Source organism: Oncorhynchus keta, chromosome 14, assembly GCF_023373465.1.
Source record: "Oncorhynchus keta strain PuntledgeMale-10-30-2019 chromosome 14, Oket_V2, whole genome shotgun sequence".
Lineage (NCBI taxonomy): Eukaryota > Metazoa > Chordata > Actinopteri > Salmoniformes > Salmonidae > Oncorhynchus > Oncorhynchus keta.
This window is the reverse complement of record NC_068434.1, coordinates 35332366-35347143: the sequence shown is the minus strand read 5'-3', so window position 1 is coordinate 35347143 and position 14778 is coordinate 35332366. Positions and strand designations below refer to the sequence as shown.

The window sequence follows — 14778 nt, the reverse complement described above, 5'->3', positions numbered from 1 at the left end:
TCATGGGCGACTGTTGTCGATGTGTGCTAGGGTCGTTGGGTCGAGCCTAGGTTAATTCATGGAGAGGGACGTAAACAACACTGTTACGATCAAATAAAACCATTTTGGTGTTGCTCCAAATCCGAAAGAGGAGGAAGCTTTCAGAGTAATAATATGACTGGATTATTCAAGTGACTGTGACACTATTTGACATAACATCAGACGTGGTAGTAGGATATCACATACAGAGTATACATAGGCCTACAGTAAAAGTTGGTGATTGACGGGAACTGACCAGTGATCACCTTTCCTGTTATGAAACAGGTTGAAACAAACAGGAATGTCCTGTGTGTAGGCTAGTAGGGAAGTGGGTTTAGACTAGTCTACCACCCGCTACCAGGTGGAGGCGACACTGCGCTCTTCTCCTCTCTACCAAAGCGCGAGCTGCCTCTACAGTCCCGTCTCTCGGTGAGATCATTATCAACCGAACCTGACACACACGGAGCTAGAGCGAGCGAACAGAACACCCCCCCCCAATTCCGACCCACCGGGAAGGGAAAACACCAGTCTTCTGATAACCAACACCTTCTCCCACTTTTACGCATCCAACCACGATCTCTCCAGTGACGTTACCGTTCAATGTGGGGTTGGAGGCTATTCGGATACAATCTGTGTTCTGCTGGTTTGTTTTCAATGCAGTAAAACGGTTTGCTCCGATCCTCACCCGGAGTCAAGGATTGAGAGGGAAGCAGCGCTTAACTCGCGGACTGACCAGCCACGGACATGGCGATGGGATCTCTGCAGTGGCCCTGTAAATCTTGTGCTTAGTAAACCCGTAAGCAAGGTTTTTTACGCGCTATATTTCACAGGAAAAGGACGTTGATTCAATCACAACCTTGGATTTTTGTGAACATTGATTTGATTATCAGATCGGCTATAATTATTTTTGCCTTTTTTTCAGCGCACTGTTGACGCCATTTTCCTCAGGTTTTCTGTATAAAAAAACTTGCTCCATTTGACAGCTACCAAGGACGCTGTCAGTGCAGACGCCGGTTCTGTAAATGTGACCAAATGGATTTTAAATGATCTTGATGACATATTTACACAATAGTCTCAAGTGTTCGACAACATTGGACATGGGTAAGTAGTTGACCATAATCTCTTACACACTTGCGTTATTGTAGTATAAATGTGAGTTGAACATGATTTTATTAATTTACGATACTTTATTTTGCGGTTGGCTGTGGTTTAAAAAAAGAGAATGCAATATCTCAAAATAAACAGTTAATTTGTAGCGAGTTTTGATCTCACTAGTAGGCTAGTGTGTGTGTATGTGCGCGCGTGTGCGTGTGTTGTGGAGCAGGTGGAAGACGTAGGCATTCCCCACTGGCCTCGGCCTGGTCTTGAACCACTAACCCTTTGGCAAGTGCATTGCGTCCTGTGCCATTAAGGGTCCAGACCTCTGATGAGAGTGAGTTGTAGAGTGAGCCTATTTATGGTCCAAGTGGTGGTGTGAAGGGTTATACACACATCCTGAAGGCAACTGCAGATTGATGAAATCACTGTAAGATACATGCCACACTTTGAGAGTGTATAAAACAACCCATTACACCGAGAGGTCCAAACCTTTTGAGAAGGGCCGATGGTGTTGTAGGCTAGCCTATAAGGACACTTTAGTCCTTCTATAGGCTGTTTGAAACCCTCCTGGCCTGTGTGAGAGAGAGCCAAAGCAAGCAGATCACTGGATCACCAAGATCTGATTTCAGGGTGGAGTGTTTTACCTGGTATTTACATGGCTGGATATAAGAGCAAAGTAGCACTTACATAATTATTGCTTAATAACAAATGACTTTCCAGTGTCTTTGCGCTGAACTGAAATGAGCACCACTATGTACCATTTGGTACCAGGTAGTTAACTAACTGTGGAGTTGTTCAGAGTAAGTGCCAGAATATATTGTCCACTGTTACCATAGCAGCTGAAACAGGACGGTCAAGTAGAGCCTTCCACTTTAGTGTCAGGGTCAGGACAGGTGTGCTTTGAGCTTACTTCAAGAAACCAGTTACAGGCCAGGGCAGGCCTACCATCTTCTTACCCCTGAATTATTTCACTGATTGGTGTAATAGTGGTTGTTTTCTCAAATAAACTGTTAACTTGTATGCTCTTGTTGTAGGATACAGTGTGATCCATTAGAGAAATTAGACCAGGTAAATTAGAACCAGTGTGTGAGTGTGTAGGCTACTGTAATGGGGCGATTCAATGCTAGTTCTATTACAGTAGCCTACACACTCACACACGGGTTGAAATTTACCTGCATGGCTCAAAAATATTTAGGGTATCTCAGATTTTTCGGACAATTCTCACATAGAAACTTCATTGAGTGGAAGGATGTTTCATATGCTTTTTACTTCTGTAACACACATTTTGGGGGGGAATCATTATGAAAGTGGGCATTTTGGGCCCTTTTTAGAGATATACACGTCTCCTGTAATACCCAATGATCTGTGAACCGCACATGATACAGAAAACACCTTGGTGTCATTATACTCCTAACAGTGTGCTATAAAATATGGTGTATCGCTACTTCCTGAAATAAAATGTTACACATTCATTTATTTAACATTAAAACTATGAATATAACAAAAGTACCCTTTTAGATTTTGTTCAATTTTAGACATATGGTTTTAAATAAAATACTCTATAAGTACATCACATTTCCAGAGTGGGCGCTCTGCTAAGTTTAAAGTTATGATACATTTTATCAACACCACCAACGCAGTGAATAGGAAAATGGATTCAAAGGGAACTCCCTCTGCTGGTGATTTGCTGAATGTGCAATCCTACAGGAGGGCTGTGATTGGTTAATAACCTATAATGTCAATTTCTATGTATAAAAAAAATATAATTTCATCAACAGCAGCTGATTGAAGAGTAGGCCTATGTTGTTCCAAACAATATGTATAAAAATAAGCAAAGTCAAAAATAATACTTTTGAGATATTTATAATAATATTTGGAATGTTGAATAAATTAATGTGAAAATGTGTATTTCAGAATATAAATATACTCCATATTTTAGAGCACACTATAAGGAGTATACACTGAGTGTACAACACATTAGGAACACCTGCTATTTCCATGACATAGTGTGAATCCAGGTGAATCCAGGTGAAAGCTATGATCCCTTATTGATGTCACCTGTTAAATCCACTTCAATCAGTATAGATGAAGGGAAGGAGAGGTTAAATAAGGAGTTTTAAGCCTTGAGACAGTTGAGCTATGGATTGTGTATGTGTGTCATTCAGAGGGTGAATGGGCACGACAACAGATTGAAGTGCCTTTGAACGGGGTGTGGTAGTAGGTGTCAGACGCACCGGTTTGAGTGTGTCAAGAACTGCAATGCTGCTGGGTTTTTCACACTCAACAGTTTCCCGTGTGTATCAACAATGGTCCACCACCCAAAGGACATCCAGCCAACTTGACGCAACTGTGGGAAGCATTGGAGTCCAACATGGGCCAGCATCCCTATGGAAGGCGTGGCATCTTGTAGGGTCCATGTCTCGACGAATTGAGGCTGTTCTGAGGGCAAAAAGGGGTGGAACTCAATATTAGGAAGGTGTTCTTAATGTTTTATACACTAAGTGTAATTACACCAAGATGTTGTCTGTAGCATTACAGGAGCCATGTATATGTCTAAAAAGGGCCTGAAATTGCCACTTCCATTATGATTTTCTCAAAAATGGTTTGTGATACAAGTGTAAAAAGCATTTCCAACATCCTGCCTCCCAATGAAGTTTTGGGAGGATTGCCAGAACAATTAGTGATACCAATTCTGTATCTGATATGTGTTGTGTGGGTAGGGCAGATTGAGTATAGCTGAGTGACATAGCTACAGTATAGAGGTATTGCTGAGTGATGTAGTGGCATAATGAGAAGTAGCAGGTGCTGGATTGAGACACTGAGAAATGGTGAGGAGATGTTGGTGTGAGGCTTCTGTTGTCACGGCAACTGGCAACATACTGGATGGTGGACTCACAGTAGCGTACTAACAGAGGCTCTCGCTCTGTTTTGGATTCACTTTGGATTCCTGGAGCAAATTTTCATCCCATGATATGGGCAGGAGTGCTGTTGGGGTTGGAGTCATAGCAGGATCTAAAGATACTTTGTCCTCCTATAACAGAGCAGGGACAGGGCATCCCTATAAGAGTTCCTGGGTTCTCTCTCGCTCTCTCTCTCTCTCTCAAATTTTGAAAATGGTGAAGTTTGGTCCAGCTCTCTATTATCTTATCGGTCATATGTGATTGTAAATCTGTTTTGAGACCTGAGTCAAGAGCAGACCCAGAGACTGTAGCTACCAGTGCATAGGTATTATAGGGACACTTATTGTAAAGGGAGATCCAATCGGCTCTAGTGGCTTTCTCTGCTTGTTTCCTTTCCATCTGAGAGAGAGGGTTGAGGAAGAGAGGGAGAGAGGAAGGTAGCAAGATGAGGGAGGGGGAGGTTGGGCAAGAGAGAGGTGGAGAAGAGAAGAGAAGAGAGAGAGTGAGAGGAGGGGGGAGAAAGAGCTGGTCAGAGGGGCAAGGGAGGGGGAATAGAGGAAAGAGATCCAAGGACAAATCTAACTGTTGGCAGACTGAGCTAAGTATCAGTACAGGAACACCTTTTGGCAGAGAGTGGGGATTGGGGATGGGAGGGTGCGCCATAGAGAGAAGGAGAGGGGGCAAGGCAGAGGGAAGGGAGAGAGAAGGAGAGGGGGCCAGGCAGAGGGAAGGGGGAGAGGGGGCAAGGCAGAGGGAAGGGAGAGAAGAGGAGAGGTGGCAAGGCAGAGGGAAGGAAGAGAGGAGGAGAGGGGGGCAAGGCAGAGGGAAGGGAGAGAGGAGGAGAGGGGGCAAGGCAGAGGGAAGGGAGAGAGGAGGAGAGGGGGCAAGGCAGAGGGAAGGGGGAGAGGGGGCAAGGCAGAGGGAAGGGAGAGAGGAGGAGAGGGGGCAAGGCAGAGGGAAGGGAGAGAGGAGGAGAGGGGGCAAGGCAGAGGTAAGGGAGAGAGGAGGAGAGGGGGCAAGGCAGAGGGAAGGAGAGAGGAGGAGAGGGGGCAAGGCAGAGGGAAGGGAGAGAGAAGGAGAGGGGGCAAGGCAGAGGGAAGGGCAAGCAGAGAAGGGAGAGGGGGCAAGGCAGAGGGAGCAAGGCAGAGGAGAGGGGGCAATGCAGAGGGAAGGAGAGAGAAGGAGAGGGGGCAAGGCAGAGGGAAGGGAGAGAGGGAAGGAGAGGGGGCAAGGCAGAGGGAAGGGAGAGAGAAGGAGAGGGGGCAAGGCAGAGGGAAGGGAGAGAGAAGGAGAGGGGGCAAGGCAGAGGGAAGGGAGGAGAGAGAAGGAGAGGGGGCAAGGCAGAGAGAAGGAGAGGGGGCAAGGCAGAGGGAAGGGAGAGAGAAGGAGAGGGGGCAAGGCAGAGGGAAGGGGGAGAGGGGGCAAGGCAGAGGGGCGGGAGAGAGAAGGAGAGGGGGCAAGGCAGAGGGAAGGGAGAGAGAAGGAGAGGGGGCAAGGCAGAGGGAAGGGAGAGAGAAGGAGAGGGGGCAAGGCAGAGGGAAGGGAGAGAGAAGGAGAGGGGGCAAGGCAGAGGGAAGGGACAGAGAAGGAGAGGGGGCAAGGCAGAGGGAAGGGAGAGAGAAGGAGAGGGGCAAGGCAGAGGGAAGGGAGAGAGGAGCAGAGGGGGCAAGGCAGAGGGAAGGGGGAGAGGGGGCAAGGCAGGGGGGAAGGGAGAGAGGAGGAGAGGGGGCAAGGCAGAGGGAAGGGAGAGAGGAGGAGAGGGGGCAAGGCAGAGGGAAGGCAGAGGGAAGGGGGAGAGGGGGCAAGGCAGAGGGAAGGAGAGAGAAGGAGAGGGGGGCAAGTCAGAGGGAAGGGAGAGAGAAGGAGAGGGGGCAAGGCAGAGGGAAGCCAGGGGAGAGGGGGCAAGGCAGAGGAAGGAGAGAGAGGAGGAGGGGGCAAGGCAGAGGGAAGGGAGAGAGAAGGAGAGGCGGCAAGGCAGAGGGAAGGGAGAGAGAAGGAGAGGCGGCAAGGCAGAGGGAAGGGAGAGAGGAGCAGAGGGGGCAAGGCAGAGGGAAGGGAGAGAGAAGGAGAGGGGGCAAGGCAGAGGGAAGGGGGAGAGGGGGCAAGGCAGAGGGAAGGGAGAGAGAAGGAGAGGGGGCAAGGCAGAGGGAAGGGAGAGAGAAGGAGAGGCGGCAAGGCAGAGGGAAGGGAGAGAGGAGGAGAGGGGGCAAGGCAGAGGGAAGGGAGAGAGAAGGAGAGGGGGCAAGGCAGAGGGAAGGGAGAGAGAAGGAGAGGCGGCAAGGCAGAGGGAAGGGGAGAGGAGCAGAGGGGGCAAGGCAGAGGGAAGGGAGAGAGAAGGAGAGGGGGCAAGGCAGAGGGAAGGGAGAGAGAAGGAGAGGCGGCAAGGCAGAGGGAAGGGAGAGAGGAGCAGAGGGGGCAAGGCAGAGGGAAGGGAGAGAGGAGGAGAGGGGGCAAGGCAGAGGGAAGGGAGAGAGAAGGAGAGGGGGCAAGGCAGAGGGAAGGGAGAGAGAAGGAGAGGGGGCAAGGCAGAGGGAAGGGAGAGAGAAGGAGAGGGGGCAAGGCAGAGGGAAGGGAGAGAGAAGGAGAGGGGGCAAGGCAGAGGGAAGGGAGAGAGAAGGAGAGGCGGCAAGGCAGAGGGAAGGGAGAGAGAAGGAGAGGGGGCAAGGCAGAGGGAAGGGAGAGAGAAGGAGAGGGGGCAAGGCAGAGGGAAGGGAGAGAGAAGGAGAGGCGGCAAGGCAGAGGGGAAGGGGAGAGGAGCAGAGGGGGCAAGGCAGAGGGAAGGGAGAGAGAAGGAGAGGCGGCAAGGCAGAGGGAAGGGAGAGAGGAGCAGAGGGGGGGCAAGGCAGAGGGAAGAGGGAAGAGAGAAGGAGAGGCAAGGCAAGGCAGAGGGAAGGGAGAGAGGAGCAGAGGGGGCAAGGCAGAGGGAAGGGGAGAGGAGGAGAGGGGGCAAGGCAGAGGGAAGGGAGAGAGGGAGGAGAGGGGGCAAGGCAGAGGAAGGGAGAGGAAGGAGAGGGGGGGCAAGGCAGAGGGAAGGGGAGAGAGAAGGAGAGGGGGCAAGGCAGAGGGAAGGGAGAGAGAAGGAGAGGCGGCAAGGCAGAGGGAAGGGAGAGAGGAGCAGAGGGGGCAAGGCAGAGGGAAGGGGGAGAGGAGCAGAGGGGGCAAGGCAGAGGGAAGGGGAGAGGAGGAGAGGGGGCAAGGCAGAGGGAAGGGGGAGAGGGGGCAAGGCAGAGGGAAGGGAGAGAGAAGGAGAGGGGGCAAGGCAGAGGGAAGGAAGAGAGAAGGGGGAGAGGGGGGCAAGGCAGAGGGAAGGGAGAGAGAAGGAGAGGGGGGCAAGGCAGAGAGTTAGGTGTTTTCACTGACAGCCATTTTGTGTCTACTGCTGCATTTGAAATGGTTTAACAGTCATCTGCTGTTCTGCAGCCATGCTCATACAGCAGGCTAGCTTCAATGACAGTGTGCATGTTGAGGACCTGTCTGTGTGTCCTTTGGTTCTGTGATCAGGGATAGCAGAGTTAGCCATGTATCACACACACACACACACACACACACACACACACACACACACACACACACACACACACACACACACACACACACACACACACACACACACACACACACACACACACACACACACACACACACACACACACACAGAGCATTAATCTAATAGAGTAAAATAAAGTAGTTCCTGATGTTGTAGCAGTCTGAGTTCCTGCTAAGTGCTCCCCAAACCCTGTGTGTGTGTGTGTGTGTGTGTGTGTGTGTGTGTGTGTGTGTGTGTGTGTGTGTGTGTGTGTGTGTGTGTGTGTGTGTGTGTGTGTGTGTGTGTGTTTGTGTTTGTGTGTGTGTGTGTGTGTGTCCAGGCTGGTGCGCACGCAAGCGCGTGTGTGTACTGTATCAAGGGCATTATGCAACCACAGCCAGACTGGCTATGTTACCTCACTCTCACATGATGTGTTAGAATGTTTTATCCAGCTCAGTCCCTGTGTGTGTGAGCATGTTTGTGTGTGTGCGTGCGCGTGTGTGTGTACCATGGGGGACAGCTCACATGCCGTTTCTTAAAGCGTGGTTTAACTAGTAAACATAATCAGTGTTTTTAGTTAGGACACAGCCTGAAGAGCAAGGGGGGCAAATCGTCAGTTAGCTCATAGCAGTCAACTGTTAGGGAGCCACTGGTCTCTACAGGCAGTTTCATCCTTTCATCCTCCTCTACCTTTCCCTGTTAAAGAAACAGTCGGGAGCAGAGAGAGTTTATGCCATTCAGCAGACACTGTAATCCTAAATGACTTACAGTCGTGCATGCAAGCCATACATACATTTTACCTAGGATGGCCACGGGAATCAAACCCACATTTCTGGCGTTGCAAGCACCATGCTCTACTAACTGAGCTAGACAAGGGAGGGAGAGAGACGGGGAGAGATGGAGAGAGAGAGAGAGCGAGTGACAGAGCAAGGGAGAGAAATGGAGTGAGTGAAAGATAGAATAGCTGGCATCAGATGTATGAGTCTCTGCAGCACCAAATCTTCTACAAGAGCAATCAGATTGACCCAGTGTGTGTGTGTGTGTGTGTGTGTGTGTGTGTGTGTGAGCTATTTGTAAGTCCACCTCAGGTCTAAGGCTGCTGCAGCCTTAAAAGGTTGTTTCGGGCTGGGCAGTGAACTCTCTCTCTCTCCCTCTCATACCCATATGCACAAGGAAGAGAATCACAGCTTTCATTGGTACTCTTCAGGTACGTATATAGGTTGGGAGTAGTAGTTGGTGAGATTTGAACAATTCTGGCCTGTTACAGCCCTACTGTTCATTCCCTCAAACGTTATAGTTCAACACAGAAAGTACTTCAGTTATAGATACACACACACACACACACACACACACACACACACACACACACACACACACACACACACACACACACACACACACACACACACACACACACACACACACACACACACACACACACACACACACACACACACACACACACACACACACACAGACACAGACACAGACACAGACACAGACACACAGACACACACAGAGTGAGGAAAGAGACTGAAGGAAAGTCCTTATGCTGCTTAGATGGAAGCTGTGGGCAGAGCTGGCAGCTTTAGGAACATAATAAAGCTATTTATGCAGCCAGTCTGGCCTCTCACAATCACCCTGCTGTCTACACGGTTACAGAGAGGTGTGTGTGTGTGTGTGTGTGTCTGAGGCTCAGAGCGAGAGAGGCCCAGTAAGGGTCATCCTTACATAAACACAGTCTCATTTCCAGTAACAGAAGTAACAGAGAAGGGTTGGTGAAACTATAATCCAGTCCATAGGTCTTATTAGTTGTGTTTTGCCAAAGCCGATACAAACGCTACATGGACATTCAGCTGGGGCAGCTGTTTTATATGGTTTTGCCTCAGTTGTAAACATCATTTAATACTAGGACCCCTGGGGGTACTTGGTGTATCCACAGGGGTACTTGAGAAGACTCAAGACACTATATGCCTGCTGGTAAAATGCACATGAGGAGGTACTTCATGGGTATGCTGGGCAGAGCTAAATTCATTCGGTGGTACAGTAACCGAAAAGGGTTGGGAACCACTGTGGTAGAGGCCACTTCAGTGTAGATACAGTGCTGTGACATCCTCCTCAGAGGCTGTGGTTGGTCATAGTGTGTTGTCAATGTGTGGTTGGTCACAGTGTGTTGTCAATGTGTGGTTGGTCACAGTGTGTTGTCAATGTGTGGTTGGTCACAGTGTGTTGTCGCTGTGTGGTTGGTCACAGTGTGTTGTCACTGTGTGGTTGGTCACAGTGTGTTGTCACTGTGTGGTTGGTCACTGTGTGGTTGGTCACAGTGTGTTGTCACTGTGTGGTTGGTCACAGTGTGTTGTCACTGTGTGGTTGGTCACAGTGTGTTGTCGCTGTGTGGTTGGTCACAGTGTGTTGTCACTGTGTGGTTGGTCACAGTGTGTTGTCACTGTGTGGTTGGTCACAGTGTGTTGTCACTGTGTGGTTGGTCACAGTGTGTTGTCACTGTGTGGTTGGTCACAGTGTGTTGTCACTGTGTGGTTGGTCACAGTGTGTTGTCACTGTGTGGTTGGTCACAGTGTGTTGTCACTGTGTGGTTGGTCACAGTGTGTTGTCACTGTGTGGTTGGTCACAGTGTGTTGTCACTGTGTGGTTGGTCACAGTGTGTTGTCACTGTGTGGTTGGTCACAGTGTGTTGTCACTGTGTGGTTGGTCACAGTGTGTTGTCACTGTGTGGTTGGTCACAGTGTGTTGTCACTGTGTGGTTGGTCACAGTGTGTTGTCACTGTGTGGTTGGTCACAGTGTGTTGTCACTGTGTGGTTGGTCACAGTGTGTTGTCACTGTGTGGTTGGTCACAGTGTGTTGTCACTGTGTGGTTGGTCACAGTGTGTTGTCAATGTGTGGTTGGTCACAGTGTGTTGTCACTGTGTGGTTGGTCACAGTGTGTTGTCACTGTGTGGTTGGTCACAGTGTGTTGTCACTGTGTGGTTGGTCACAGTGTGTTGTCACTGTGTGGTTGGTCACAGTGTGTTGTCACTGTGTGGTTGGTCACAGTGTGTTGTCACTGTGTGGTTGGTCACAGTGTGTTGTCACTGTGTGGTTGGTCACAGTGTGTTGTCAATGTGTGGTTGGTCACAGTGTGTTGTCACTGTGTGGTTGGTCACAGTGTGTTGTCACTGTGTGGTTGGTCACAGTGTGTTGTCACTGTGTGGTTGGTCACAGTGTGTTGTCACTGTGTGGTTGGTCACAGTGTGTTGTCACTGTGTGGTTGGTCACAGTGTGTTGTCACTGTGTGGTTGGTCACAGTGTGTTGTCGCTGTGTGGTTGGTCACAGTGTGTTGTCGCTGTGTGGTTGGTCACAGTGTGTTGTCACTGTGTGGTTGGTCACAGTGTGTTGTCACTGTGTGGTTGGTCACAGTGTGTTGTCACTGTGTGGTTGGTCACAGTGTGTTGTCACTGTGTGGTTGGTCACAGTGTGTTGTCACTGTGTGGTTGGTCACAGTGTGTTGTCACTGTGTGGTTGGTCACAGTGTGTTGTCACTGTGTGGTTGGTCACAGTGTGTTGTCACTGTGTGGTTGGTCACAGTGTGTTGTCACTGTGTGGTTGGTCACAGTGTGTTGTCACTGTGTGGTTGGTCACAGTGTGTTGTCACTGTGTGGTTGGTCACAGTGTGTTGTCACTGTGTGGTTGGTCACAGTGTGTTGTCGCTGTGTGGTTGGTCACAGTGTGTTGTCACTGTGTGGTTGGTCACAGTGTGTTGTCACTGTGTGGTTGGTCACAGTGTGTTGTCGCTGTGTGGTTGGTCACAGTGTGTTGTCACTGTGTGGTTGGTCACAGTGTGTTGTCGCTGTGTGGTTGGTCACAGTGTGTTGTCGCTGTGTGGTTGGTCACAGTGTGTTGTCACTGTGTGGTTGGTCACAGTGTGTTGTCACTGTGTGGTTGGTCACAGTGTGTTGTCACTGTGTGGTTGGTCACAGTGTGTTGTCACTGTGTGGTTGGTCACAGTGTGTTGTCACTGTGTGGTTGGTCACAGTGTGTTGTCACTGTGTGGTTGGTCACAGTGTGTTGTCACTGTGTGGTTGGTCACAGTGTGTTGTCGCTGTGTGGTTGGTCACAGTGTGTTGTCACTGTGTGGTTGGTCACAGTGTGTTGTCGCTGTGTGGTTGGTCACAGTGTGTTGTCGCTGTGTGGTTGGTCACAGTGTGTTGTCACTGTGTGGTTGGTCACAGTGTGTTGTCACTGTGTGGTTGGTCACTGTGTGGTTGGTCACTGTGTGGTTGGTCACAGTGTATGGTCACTGTGTGGTTGGTCACTGTGTGGTTGGTCACAGTGTGTTGTCACTGTGTGGTTGGTCACAGTGTGTTGTCGCTGTGTGGTTGGTCACAGTGTGTTGTCACTGTGTGGTTGGTCACAGTGTGTTGTCACAGTGTGTTGTCACAGTGTGTGGTTGGTCACAGTGTGTTGTCACTGTGTGGTTGGTCACAGTGTGTTGTCACTGTGTGGTTGGTCACAGTGTGTTGTCACTGTGTGGTTGGTCACAGTGTGTTGTCACTGTGTGGTTGGTCACAGTGTGTTGTCACTGTGTGGTTGGTCACAGTGTGTTGTCACTGTGTGTTGTCACAGTGTGTTGTCACTGTGTGGTTGGTCACAGTGTGTTGTCACTGTGTGGTTGGTCACAGTGTGTTGTCACTGTGTGGTTGGTCACAGTGTGTTGTCACTGTGTGGTTGGTCACAGTGTGTTGTCACTGTGTGGTTGGTCACAGTGTGTTGTCACTGTGTGGTTGGTCACAGTGTGTTGTCACTGTGTGGTTGGTCACAGTGTGTTGTCGCTGTGTGGTTGGTCACAGTGTGTTGTCGCTGTGTGGTTGGTCACAGTGTGTTGTCACTGTGTGGTTGGTCACAGTGTGTTGTCGCTGTGTGGTTGGTCACAGTGTATTGTCAATGTGTGGTTGGTCACAGTGTGTTGTCACTGTGTGGTTGGTCACAGTGTATTGTCAATGTGTGGTTGGTCACAGTGTGTTGTCGCTGTGTGGTTGGTCACATTGTGTTGTCACTGTGTGGATGCTCACAGTGTATGGTCACTGTGTGGTTGCTCACAGTGTATGGTCACTGTGTGGTTGCTCACAGTGTATGGTCACTGTGTGGTTGCTCACAGTGTATGGTCACTGTGTGGTTGCTCACAGTGTATGGTCACTGTGTGGTTGCTCACAGTGTATGGTCACTCTGTGGTTGCTCACAGTGTATGGTCACTGTGTGGTTGCTCACAGTGTATGGTCACTGTGTGGTTGCTCACAGTGTATGGTCACTGTGTGGTTGCTCACAGTGTATGGTCACTGTGTGGTTGCTCACAGTGTATTGTCACTGTGTGGTTGGTCACAGTGTATGGTCACTGTGTTGCTCACAGTGTATGGTCACTGTGTGGTTGGTCACAGTGTATGGTCACTGTGTGGTTGGTCATAGTGTATGGTCACTGTGTGGTTAGTCACAGTGTATGGTCACTGTGTTGCTCACAGTGTATGGTCACTGTGTGGTTGGTCATAGTGTATGGTCACTGTGTGGTTGGTCACAGTGTATGGTCACTGTGTGGTTGGTCACTGTGTGGTTGGTCGTAGTGTATGGTCACTGTGTGGTTGGTCACAGTGTATGGTCACTGTGTGGTTGGTCACAGTGTATGGTCACTGTGTGGTTGGTCATAGTGTATGGTCACTGTGTGGTTGGTCATAGTGTATGGTCACTGTGTGGTTGGTCATAGTGTATGGTCACTGTGTGGTTGGTCACAGTGTATGGTCACTGTGTGGTTGGTCACAGTGTATGGTCACTGTGTGGTTGGTCACAGTGTATGGTCACTGTGTGGTTGGTCACATTGTGTTGTCACTGTGTGGTTGGTCACAGTGTGTTGTCACTGTGTGGTTGGTCACAGTGTGTTGTCACTGTGTGGTTGGTCACAGTGTGTTGTCACTGTGTGGTTGGTCACAGTGTGTTGTCACTGTGTGGTTGGTCACAGTGTGTTGTCACTGTGTGGTTGGTCACAGTGTGTTGTCACTGTGTGGTTGGTCACAGTGTGTTGTCACTGTGTGGTTGGTCACAGTGTGTTGTCACTGTGTGGTTGGTCACAGTGTGTTGTCACTGTGTGGTTGGTCACAGTGTGTTGTCACTGTGTGGTTGGTCACAGTGTGTTGTCACTGTGTGGTTGGTCACAGTGTGTTGTCACTGTGTGGTTGGTCACAGTGTGTTGTCGCTGTGTGGTTGGTCACAGTGTGTTGTCGCTGTGTGGTTGGTCACAGTGTGTTGTCACTGTGTGGTTGGTCACAGTGTGTTGTCACTGTGTGGTTGGTCACAGTGTGTTGTCACTGTGTGGTTGGTCACAGTGTGTTGTCACTGTGTGGTTGGTCACAGTGTGTTGTCACTGTGTGGTTGGTCACAGTGTGTTGTCACTGTGTGGTTGGTCACAGTGTGTTGTCACTGTGTGGTTGGTCACAGTGTGTTGTCACTGTGTGGTTGGTCACAGTGTGTTGTCACTGTGTGGTTGGTCACAGTGTGTTGTCACTGTGTGGTTGGTCACAGTGTGTTGTCACTGTGTGGTTGGTCACAGTGTGTTGTCACTGTGTGGTTGGTCACAGTGTGTTGTCACTGTGTGGTTGGTCACAGTGTGTTGTCACTGTGTGGTTGGTCACAGTGTGTTGTCACTGTGTGGTTGGTCACAGTGTGTTGTCACTGTGTGGTTGGTCACAGTGTGTTGTCACTGTGTGGTTGGTCACAGTGTGTTGTCACTGTGTGGTTGGTCACAGTGTGTTGTCACTGTGTGGTTGGTCACAGTGTGTTGTCACTGTGTGGTTGGTCACAGTGTGTTGTCACTGTGTGGTTGGTCACAGTGTGTTGTCACTGTGTGGTTGGTCACAGTGTGTTGTCACTGTGTGGTTGGTCACAGTGTGTTGTCACTGTGTGGTTGGTCACAGTGTGTTGTCACTGTGTGGTTGGTCACAGTGTGTTGTCACTGTGTGGTTGGTCACAGTGTGTTGTCACTGTGTGGTTGGTCACAGTGTGTTGTCACTGTGTGGTTGGTCACAGTGTGTTGTCACTGTGTGGTTGGTCACATTGTGTTGTCACTGTGTGGTTGCTCACAGTGTATGGTCACTGTGTGGTTGCTCACAGTGTATGGTCACTGTGTGGTTGCTCACAGTGTATGGTCACTGTGTGGTTGCTCACAGTGTATGGTCACTGTGTGGTTGCTCACAGT

General features: G+C 49.9%; 1 protein-coding gene across 1 annotated transcript in view; it reads left to right on the top strand.

Annotated features, from left to right (window-relative positions):
• The first annotated feature begins 438 nt into the window (after positions 1 to 438).
• Positions 439 to 14778, top strand: part of setbp1 (SET binding protein 1) — a 63787-nt gene continuing 49447 nt past the window's right edge. The window contains 1 exon segment of the mRNA XM_052461610.1: positions 439 to 1119. The gene's annotated coding sequence lies outside the window, so the exon portion shown is untranslated.